This window comes from Oryza glaberrima, chromosome 8, assembly GCF_000147395.1.
Source record: "Oryza glaberrima chromosome 8, OglaRS2, whole genome shotgun sequence".
NCBI lineage: Eukaryota > Viridiplantae > Streptophyta > Magnoliopsida > Poales > Poaceae > Oryza > Oryza glaberrima.
Genome location: NC_068333.1, coordinates 18,829,365 through 18,841,145, shown reverse-complemented (window position 1 = coordinate 18,841,145; position 11,781 = coordinate 18,829,365).

Here is an 11,781-nt window from a genome sequence, read left to right as displayed (position 1 = left end):
GATAAATTGTAGTGCATCACAATTATATTCCAGATCACTACTGGAGCTTAAAACCACTGTGAGTTGCATGTACCATCTCACTAAACAAAATATTAGATTACTTCTACCATCCCAGGAAACTATGAAACAAAAGACAAAATACAAGTATCTTCCCAGATTTTTGAGTATGTCTCTAACTATAACTATCACTCCTCGGCAGCGGCAAGGAGCAAGGATGGAGTATTCGCCGGCGATCGCCGCCTTGCGTCGCCTGCCTCGCCGCCGCTCATCTCTGACGCGAAGAACTCGAGGGGACACAGGGAAGATGTGTGTGACGATTTGGAAAAAAAAGGAGGGCTCCTTTGCAATATTACCCCCGCAGCTGGCTAGCACCATCCACGTCACGATGCCACGTCGGCAAAAAATCATCTCGAGGCTGGTTTGGACCACTAATGGGCGCATAATCGAGTTTAGGAACGTTAAAGTGCAATTTAAGAGTATAGGGACCTAGATGACACACCTCGACAAGTTTGAGGACCGCCGGTGCACTTCACTCTAAAGAAAAACTAGCGAGTGCGTCTTCTATCCGGACCCGCGCCGAGCCTCCGCTCATGTTCCGATTTTCCCCGATCCAACCGATAGCAAAAAGTAAAAGTATCTGCAGAGTCATGTATACGTAAATATGTTGTCATGTTCCATGTAAATAAAAAAAAATGATCACACTGTAGTCACGCAAATGATTAATCTGTCATGGGCATGAGTGGGTATAATTGGCCGAAACCGAAAAACCAAACCAAACATATCGAGACCGAAAACTCACTCCAAAATTCGGGTAGCAACTCTCACTGTCCGAATTTATATTGTGTTTGAAAGTGAGTTTGATTAAGCTATTAACTCGTTTACCGTGAGCATGGTTCTTACGCTACTAAACGGAATGATTTCTTACAAATATTTTTTATATAAAAGCTTTCTTAAAAATTAAATAAATTTATTTTCAAGTATGTAGTAATTAATACACAATTAATTATGTGATAATGACTTTTTTACGTGCCACTAAAATATAAACCAAACTGCCGATTTAATGGTTAATTCGGTTGTTTGTCTCGGCTAACCCAAATATTACACCAAGCTGCTATCGTGGTATTGCTATGATGCTATCTTCACAGTTTGGTGTGTTAGACATTGTATTATTGTCGACGGGGGATACCCATAGACCGGATATAGAGTGTATTGGGGTCTGTTGGTACGAGGATCTACGTAGTACGACATCAAGCAAACGTAATACAAGGATTATACTGGTTCAGTCCCCTTAGTAGGTAGTAGCCCTAATCCAGTTGGTATAGGATTATATGATGGAAACCACTGATTACAAAGGGAATAACAGAACTCGATGATACCGATGAGACCGTAGTCGAGTTGGTTCGACTAGATCTCCCGACGACTTGGCTCCTGTAGGCTCCGGCTCCGTAGGCTGTGGTAAGTGTGTTAGCAGGGAGATTCGATGCCTTAGGTCCTGCCTGAGGGTCCCTTATATATCGCGGGTCAGTTGATCTCCAAGTAGAACTCGGAGATATCGGACCCCTCACGATATGGTAAAAACCCAACCTCGTCTGAGTAGGACTCCACCCATCCGTAGATTCTGCTTCTATCACGGGATAGATTTCCTTGACGTACACGGAAACTATCCATATACGCGTGGGTATACCGTGTTAGTATACAACGTATATCAAGGATAGAGGGTATACTTTATCCGTAACCCTGACAATTATTATCTTGTAATATTTTACTATGAAAACATTGGTCCAACTTCTAAGAGAGGCAATGCTTCCAACATTCATTTGTAATTTGTGCGATTATTTATCAGCTATTCTATATATTTAAATTTGGATAACCAAAATTTTCAAAAGACCCAACCGAATTGTTCGGTCTTACCGATTACCAGTATCATTACTACGGATTTGAATCAGGTGTAGTCGGTACGACTACAACTTATACAGTCAAGAGGGTGATAGATCCGAATCCAATGTTCAAAATACGTTTGTAGCCCACTATAGCAAAAATTGATGGGTACTTTTCATCGACACTGTAGCTAATGATCTGGTCAATTCATAAAAAGATGGATATCTCCTATTGTGTATAGTACCTTACCTTGCAGCCGTGTCCTTTCCCGTGAGTTCCTAACTCATTTTCCTAGTTTTTCGCGTGCACGTTTTTCAAACCGCTAAACGGTACGTGTTTTGCAAAAAGTTTATATATGAAAGTTGCTTTAGAAAATCATATTAATTTATATTTAAAAGTTTTTTATAGCCAATACTTAATTAATCACGTGTTAATCTGTCGCTCTGTTTTCCGTACGGAACAAGGAGTTCTCAACCCCTTCGAAAGAACACACCATAGTGAAACCGCAGGGAATCCCAAACCCGTTACGACACTGCTGCATTCGGAAGGGAGCAGTGGAAGCCGGTCGACTCAAAACTTCTCTATTGATGCAAGCACCAACGAGTGCTTCTCCGGAGAAAACGACGGTGACGGGTGGCCGACGGCGCGGGTGGAGTGAGCTGCTGAGCCAATCGAGTTGGCGGCCGACGGGGACGCGAACCATCTTCTCATCTCATCTCACGGCGACAAGGTCGAGGCCGTACCCGATCGGCCACAGCACAGGACGCCGCGAAATAATGCTGTGTAATGCTGGATCAGTCAAGTCGACGCCCGCGCTCCCCGCTGCTGCAAGATGCATGGCACCTTCTTCTCTTCTTGACTAGTACTGTGAAGACCAAGGGCAGGACTGACTGATGAGTGACCACTTCCACTTGATCTTTTCAAGGAATAGGACGGCAATGGCCTTGTTTGGATCCTCCGGGGTTAAATAGCCATATAAAATCTTGCTATTTAGGAGTATTAAATGTAGATTACTGATAAAACTCATTCCATAACCCGTGGACTATTTTGCGAGACGAATCTAACGAGGTATATTAATCTATGGTTAGCGGATAATTACTATAGCATCACTGTAGCAAATCATGAATTAATATACCTCGTTAGATTCGTCTCGCAAAATAGCCATGGGTTATGGAATGGGTTTTATCAGTAATCTACGTTTAATACTCCTATGTAGCAAGATTCCGAAGGGCTATTTAATAGCCCAGAGGATCCAAACATGGCCAATATGTGGCACGGTACTTCATCCGTCCTATAATATAAGAAATAATAGGTGGATATGACGTATTCTGTCCAGATTCATTGTATTAGGATACGTCACATCCATCCATTATAACTTATATTATAAGACGGAGGGAGTACATTGGTACAACAGGTAGCCAATGCAACCTGCTCCCTTCGTTCCAAAAAAAACAACCTAGGATAATAAATGTGGGTAAAGGTTTATTCATATTCGTTGCCTTAGGACATATCGCATCCTATGTTAGATTGAGGCTGTGTTTAGATCCAGGGGTAAAATTTTTTGCCTTGTCACATCGGATATACGGACACACATTTGAAGTATTAAACGTAGTCTAATAACAAAACAAATTATAGAATCCACCTGTAAACTGCGAGACAAATTTATTAAGCCTAATTAATCAATCATTAGCAAATGTTTACTGTAGCACCACATTATCAAATCATGGAGCAATTAGGCTTAAAAGATTCGTCTCGCAGATTAGCCGCAATCTGTACAATTAGTTATTTTTAAGCCTATATTTAATACTTCATGCAGGTGTTCAAACGTTCAATGTGACAAGGTGAAAAATTATAAGGTGGGATCTAAGGCATGGTTTAGTTCCTAATTTTTTTTTCCAAAAACATCACATCAAATCTTTGGAGACATGTATGGAGTATTAAATATAGATAAAAATAAAAACTAATTGTACAGTTTGCATGGAAATCGTGAGACGAATCTTTTGAGTCTAATTAGTTCATGATTAGCCATAAGTGCTACAGTAACCCACATGTGCTAATGACGTATTAATTAGGCTCAAATGATTCATCTTGTGGTTTCCAGACGAGTTATGAAGTTAGTTTTTTCATTCCTGTCCGAAAATCCTTTTCGACATATGGTCCAACATCTAATGTGACACCCAAAAATTTTCTTTTCGCGAACTAAACAGGGTTTAAAACATGGCCTGAATTTTTTGGGTTAGGGTGTGTTCAGTTTACGCCAAGGCCTGGTTTAGTTCCCAACTTTTTCTTTAAACTTCTAACTTTTCCATCACATCAAAACTTTCCTACACATAAACTTCCAACTTTTCCGTCACATCGTTTCAATTTCAATCAAACTTTCAATTTTGGAGTGAACTAAACACACCCTAAAATTAGAAGTTTGATTGAAATTGGAATGATGTGATGAAAAAGTCGAAAGTTTATGTATGTAGGAAAGTTTTGATACGATGGAAAAGTTGGAGGTTTAAAAAAAAAAAGTTGAGAACTAAACCATTCCTTAGAGGGAGCATCCTGCTGCTGTTGCTGTCGCCTGTGTGTGTGATGTGAGCACCTCTCATTTGCTACCATGCTCACTTGCTAGCACAGCACTAGCTTAGCAATGTGTTGCAGCAGTACGCCAGTACGAGAAGGTAAGGTGTGCTAACCGTGCGAGACTTCCACTGTGAATATGTGAGAGGGGCAATGCCATGTGGGAAAGGAGACAACACGGAACTGGGACAAAATCTATTAGGGCTGTGTTAAGTTCACACCAAAATTGAAAGTTTGGTTGAAATTAGAATGATGTGACAAAAAAGTTAGAAGTTTGTGTGTGTACGAAAGTTTTGATGTGATGGAAAAGGACGCGACTACGCGTCGGTCGTCCGACGGGGTCCGACGGGGAGCGGGGAAATCGGGCGCTGACGTCAGCATGACGTCACCGCCCGATTTACGTGCAAAACTATTTTAAACTGATTTTTCTTTTAAATTAATTATCCAAATCATGATCCGATTGCACTATTAAATTTGTTGCAATTAAATCTTTTAAACAAGACCACACATGGATATATTCCGATGAAAAATTTTATTTAGCTTATTATTGAATTATTTTTAAATGTTGCACGATATTTCACCAAGTATATCGGAATTGTTTCACTAAGCACATCGAAAATATTTCACTCGTTTAAATCGGATGTTGTTTCACCTTATATAAAAACAATGTTTCAGCAAATAGCGAAAGAATATTTCAGTTCACTGTAAAATTAGATCTATACATAGTGAAATATTATAAGTACACTAGGTGAAACATTTTTCGGTGTAACAACAAATAAAATGAATTCCCTTAATAGGGGGTTTTCAAAATATGTGGGTTTTCTATTGCAATGGAATATTTCAGTTCACTGTAATATTAGATCTATACACAGTGAAACATTGTGAGTACAATAGGTGAAACATTTTTAGTGGAAAAAAATAAACCAAATTCCCTTAATAGAAGGGTTCCAAAATATGTGGGTAATTTGTTGCAATGGTAGATAGGAGCAGAGACACGGTGAGGCCCAGGCCTGTATGCAGCGCGTGGGGTGAGGGGTGCGCCCGGGGGGGGGGGGAGGGGAGCGCCCGATCCGGCTCCCCTCGCGCTAGACGACCGGGTTTAATCATTCTCGGGAAAAGTTAGAAGTTTGAAGAAAAATTTTACAACTAAACACTGCCTAGTTTGTAGTGCATAGGGTTGTGATTGTACCTGCCGGGTTCCCATTTGGAGGGTGGGAGAGAGTGGGAGTGCCGGTCCAGTTCTATCTCCCCCATGTAGGAGTACTACAATTCCACGCATCAATACGCACAAGCCTTCCTATCATAGGCTCATAGCCCATTCTCTCTCTTCTCAAAATATACTTCCTCCATTTTATATTATAATTTTCTTTAACTGTTTTATAAAATTCTTTTGGTTTGATCAAATCTCTACTATTATAAAAATTAAAGATGTTTTTGCCGGTATTTTGATACGTCATCTTTATTTGAGTCGGTTTTTAAGTTTGTTCGCTTTTGAAAATAAAGATCCGTGTTTGAGTCGGATTTTAAATTCGTTTGTTTTGGGAAATATAAAAGGAGTCATATAAGAAATCTCTTTTAAAAAAAACTCGTATGCTAACTTGAGATGAAAGTTAGACTCTTAATTGCAACTCATGATTTTTTTAAAAAAAATCCAAGCGAATTCCAAAAATAAATTTTATCCTAGCTAAACCGTATAACAATAATAAGATTAAAATAGCATTCACCGGTTGAAACGCATGGGCATTTTTTCTTGTGTATAGAAAAATTTAGCTTTTTCTATAACAGCAAACTACTTTCATTACATGTAACGTTGAATATATTTTGATAATACGTTTGATTTATGTAGAAAATATTACTATATTTTTCTTTGAATTTACTCGAAAACTTAAAGTGACTTACAATATCAAATGGAGGGAGTAGTAATCTAGGACTGAGTGAGACAAATACTAGTGTCAGGGTTACGTGTAAGGTATACCCTCTACCCTTCGATATACGTCATATATCGATATGGTATACTTGCGCGTATACGGACGTTTTCGGCATACGTTAAGGAAATTCATTATGGAGTTCACAGATAGAAGGAGTCCTACTCGGATAGAACTGGGTCGTCATTGTATCGTACCGGGTCCTACTTGGAGACCAGTTGACCTGCGGTATAAAAGGGACCCTCCGGGAGTACCTAAGGCATCGAATCTTACCGCCAACACATCCACCACAGCCTACGAAGCCGGAGCCTACAGGAGCCAAGTCGTCGGGTGATCTAGTCAAATCAACTTGACTACGATCTCGTCGGTATCATCGAGTTCCACTATTCCCTTTGTAAATATGTGGTTTCCATTGTATAATCCCATATCAACTGGATTAGGGCTATTACCTATCAAGGGGCCTGAACCAGTATAATCTTTGTTTTCTGCCTACTCGATGTCGTATTACGTAGACCCTCGTACCAGCGTACCCCAATACCCTCTATATCCGGTCTACGGGTATCCCCCGTCGACAGTGGCGCGCCAGGTAGGCGGACTTGGTGCTCAAGGTTCTACTACTGTGACATCCAGCTTCGTCGACAACAGCGTCAACACCAACCTCAACCAAGGAGTTCCTACTTCAACGATGCTAATGTGGACTCAAGTCGGCGAAATCGTCTTCCCGGTTTACACCACGGTGCCGATCTCAGCTGGTCCATCAATGGCCGGAAACGAGAACGCAGTGGCTACATCCCAGGACGATTCCATGTCGAAGGATCCTCCCGCTGAAGCGGAGATCGGAACATCGACGACATCCGAGCCCGAGAAGGATCCTAGTGCGGCCAAACCTTGCCTTTCCGACAAGAATCACGAGCCGACGAGGATGACTTCCGAGGTGACAAGGTCCTGGTGTCCTATCCACAAAACTAGAAAACACACCTTGCAAGCCTGCTGGGTTTTTCTCAACGTCCACGCTGAAATTCGTGCCTGCAAAGAGCGTGGAATTCAGCGTACTTCTCCAACTCGTGATGTCTATTATCCTATTCACAAGACAAATAATCACGACCTCTCAAGCTGCAAGGTCTTTCTCAGCGCCATGAAAACGTCACCTCCTAAGGTCCAGCAGTCACACATCCCCCTCAGGGATGAGGACAAGGAACAAGGAGCGACGCTGATTTCAGATCGATTGGTTGGGGTAATCGACATCGATCCCCACGAACCATCAGTCTTGCACCTGCTCGAAGACTATGGTCATCGTCAACGAGTATGCCGCGCGAGGTATTGGGTATCGACGAGACCGGCACATCAGCGCGCGCCAATGCGGAAGCGGAGAATCAAGTGACTACACCGGCCCAGCACATCAGGGCCGTCAACGCAATACTGAGGGAAACCCCCTACGATCCTGTTCTAAACGACGATCTCGCACGATGGACAGAACGGTTACAGGAATCAGTGACCAACCTCAGCAGAGCGTTCGAAGAGGCCGCTGCTACAGTGCACCCGGAACAACCACCAACTGGCGATGCTAATGGTGAAAACCCTGAACAGCGGGAATGGCCTCATCGAGCCACCCCTCCACCTCGCGGCACCGGCGATCTCTATGATCACCTGAATGGCCGCCGAGAGGCGCGACGCACACGAGACAACAAGAACCGTTCCCGACATCGCATCTCTTCACGGCGTCACGATAACGAAGAACGAGGAGGCCGTTCGAGCGAAGACCGAGACCGTGATAATCGCCACGATCACGACAATCATGAACGGCGGGTGCTGGGCGATACTGGTCGAGGACGTCGCCATAATGATGACGATGATGGAGATCGCCGTCGAGACAACAATGGGAGACGACGATAAGATTCTCGAGAACCCGGCCGACGTCCTCATAATCGTACGCCGGAGCCAAGTGACCCATCGTCATCGTCGTCATCTTCCTCATCCTCATCATCAGATAGACATCTACGAAGGACGTACGATCACCGACAACCCACCGCCCCCAGCGCTGGGTGTAGAGCTTTCGGTCGTTCACTTCGAGATGTCCGATGGCCTGAAAGATTCCGACCAGGAGCAATAGAGAAATACGATGGGGAGTACCGACCCAGAAGAATTCCTTCAGGTTTACTCCACGGTACTCTATGCTGCCGGAGCAGACGACAACGCATTGGCGAATTATTTGCCAACCGCATTGAAAGGCTTTGCGCATTCATGGCTGATGGATCTCCCCCCTACTCGATTTCTTCGTGGGCAGACCTATGGCAGCAGTTCGTCGCCAACTTCCAAGGAACTTACAAGTGCCACACGATCGAAGACGACCTACATGCGTTGACACAGAACCCGGATGAATCCTTGAGAGATTATGTTCGGTGCTTTAATGAGTGCAGGAATACAATCCCCGAGATCACCGACGCTTCTGTTATCCGCGCCTTCACGTCTGGTGTCAGAGATAGCTATACTACCTAGGAATTGGCAATGAGGCGCATCACGATTACTCGGAGATTATTCGAAATTGTCGATCGATGCGCCCACGCGGACGACGCACTGAGACGCAAGAACGACAAACCGAAGACCGGAGGAGAGAAGAAACCAGTCAAAGACGCACCTGAGTCGAGCAAGAAGAAAAATCGCAAGAGTGGGAAAAGGAAAGCTCAAGCGGATGTTCTCGCAACAGAATACGCGGACCCTCCCAAGCGCCCAGACCCACAAGGCAGCGACACGAAGAAAACATAGTGCCCTATACACAAGTCAGACAGACACTCTCTAGAAGATTGCCTCGTCTTCAAAAAGTCGCTCGCAAAACACATGCATTGGAAAAAGGCAACGAGTACGTGTGGTCGAGAAGGACGCTGAGGCGGCTACTCAGGAATCGGACTCAGCATACCCAGAATCCGATCTCCATGTCTCGCACATCTTTGGAGGTTCCACGGCATACTCCTCAAAGCGAGAATACAAGAAGGTGGAACGTGAAGTCTGTTCGACGTGGCAGAGGGCTGCGCCCAAGATGAAGTGGTCTGAGCAGAAGATAGAATTCTCAGAAGAGGACCACCCCAAGACTGCTATCATCCCAGGGCGATATCCGATCGTGGTCGAACCCACTATTCGGAATATCAAGGTCACACGAGTTCTGATCGACGGTGGCAGCTCAATCAACCTTCTCTTCGCCAGCACCTTGGACGCAATGGGGATCCCACGAAGCGAGTTGACACCCACCGATCAACCCTTCCATGGAATCACTCCTCAGTCATCGTCCAAACCATTGGGCAAAACACGTTGCCTGTGACTTTCGGCCAAGCAAATAACTTCCGAACGGAACAGATCACCTTTGATGTCGCTGAATTCGATACAGCATACAATGCCATCATTGGGAGAACTGCACTCGCGAAGTTCGTGGCCGCATCTCACTACGCGTATTAAGCGCTCAAGATGCCGGGACCGAAGGGAACAATCACTATTCAAGGGAATGCTAAGCTGGCAGTGCAATGCGACAAGTGGAGCCTCGACATGGTCGAGCACACGCCCAGCCCACCCGCCACAGCTGAGCCACCCAAGAAAGTGAGCAAAACAAACAAGACGCCGAAACCGGACGGCGCAATCAAGATCGTTCCACTCTCCAGTGCCAACCCCGACAAGACCGTCAAGATCGGGGCATCACTAGGCGAGAAATAGGAACTCGCGCTCATCACCTTCCTCCGCGACAATGCTGACGTGTTCGCTTGGCAACCGTCCGACATGCCGGGGGTACCCAGGGAGGTGATTGAGCACAAACTCATGGTGCGACCCGACGCTAAGCCAGTAAAGCAAAAACTGCGGAGATTTGCACCAGATCGAAAACAAGCATACAAGAAGAGCTCAACAAGCTTCTCAAAGCTGGTTTCATCAGAGAGGTACTCCATCCAGAGTGGCTAGCCAACCCAGTCATGGTGCGGAAGGCCAACAGGAAATGGAGAATGTGTGTCGATTTCACTGACCTCAACAAGGCGTGTCCCAAGGATCACTTCCCTCTTCCTCGAATAGACCAACTGGTGGACTCAACAGCCGGTTGTGAGTTGTTGAGCTTCCTCGACGCTTACTCCGGTTACCACCAAATCAGCATGGCGAAAGAAGACGAGGAGAAGACGGCATTCATCACGCCCCTCGGGGTATTCTGCTACGTTAAGATGCCGTTCGGACTAATAACCGCAGGAAACACCTTCCAGCGCACGGTCCAGGGCGCACTTAGCGACCAACTTGGAAACACTGTCGAGGCCTACGTCGACGACATTGTTGTCAAGACCAAGACAAGCGACTCATTGATTGACGATCTGCGGGAAACGTTCGACAACCTCCGACGGTATCGCCTCATGCTCAATCCAGAGAAGTGCACGTTCGGAGTACCATCGGGCAAGCTGCTCGGCTTCCTTGTCTCTGGCAGAGGAATAGAAGCAAATCCCGAGAAGATCAAGGTAATCGAGAACATGAAGTCGCCTACAAGACTCAAGGAAGTACAGAAGCTAACCAGATGCATGGCGGCACTAAGCAGGTTCGTCGCTAGGATGGGAGAGCGAGGACAACCTTTCTTTGCACTACTGAAAAAGCAAGACAAATTTATATGGACACAGGAAGCCGAAGAGCCATTCATTGCACTCAAGCGCTACCTATCAAATCCACCTGTACTTGTTGCCCCCCAACCTAATGAAGAATTATTTCTCTATATTGCCACCACGCCATATTCCATTAGCACTATCATTGTTGTCGAGAGAGAGAAGGTGCAACGACCAGTCTAATATGTCAGCGAAGCTCTCCACGACGCAAAGACAAGATATCCACAAATCCAAAAACTGCTCTACGCGGTAATCATGACATCAAGAAAGCTACGCCACTACTTTCAAGCCCACAGGGTCACAGTTGTATCCTCCTTCCCTCTCGGTGAAGTAGTGAGAAACAAAGATGTTGTCGGCCGCATTGTGAAATGGGTAGTCGAGCTAAGCTAGTTTGATGTCCACTTTGTGCCACAAACAGCCATCAAATCCCAGGTACTTGCCGACTTCGTAGCTGATTGGACTATGCCTGATAACAGGTCAGACAACCAAATCGACAACGAAACGTGGTCAATGGCGTTCAACGGCGCACTCAACAGCCAAGGAGCAGGGGCATGATTCATCTTGACATCACCTTTGTGAGATCAATTCAAGCATGCAATTCACCTCAACTTCAGGGCGACTAATAACACAGCCGAGTATGAAGGACTACTCGCCGGGATAAGAGCTGCAGCTGCACTCGGAGTCAGGTGGCTGATCGTGAAAGGGGATTCCGAACTAGTCGCGAACCAGGTGCATAAATATTACAAGTGCTCTAGCCCCGAGTTATCCAAGTATCTCGCAGAAGTCAGGAAGTTGGA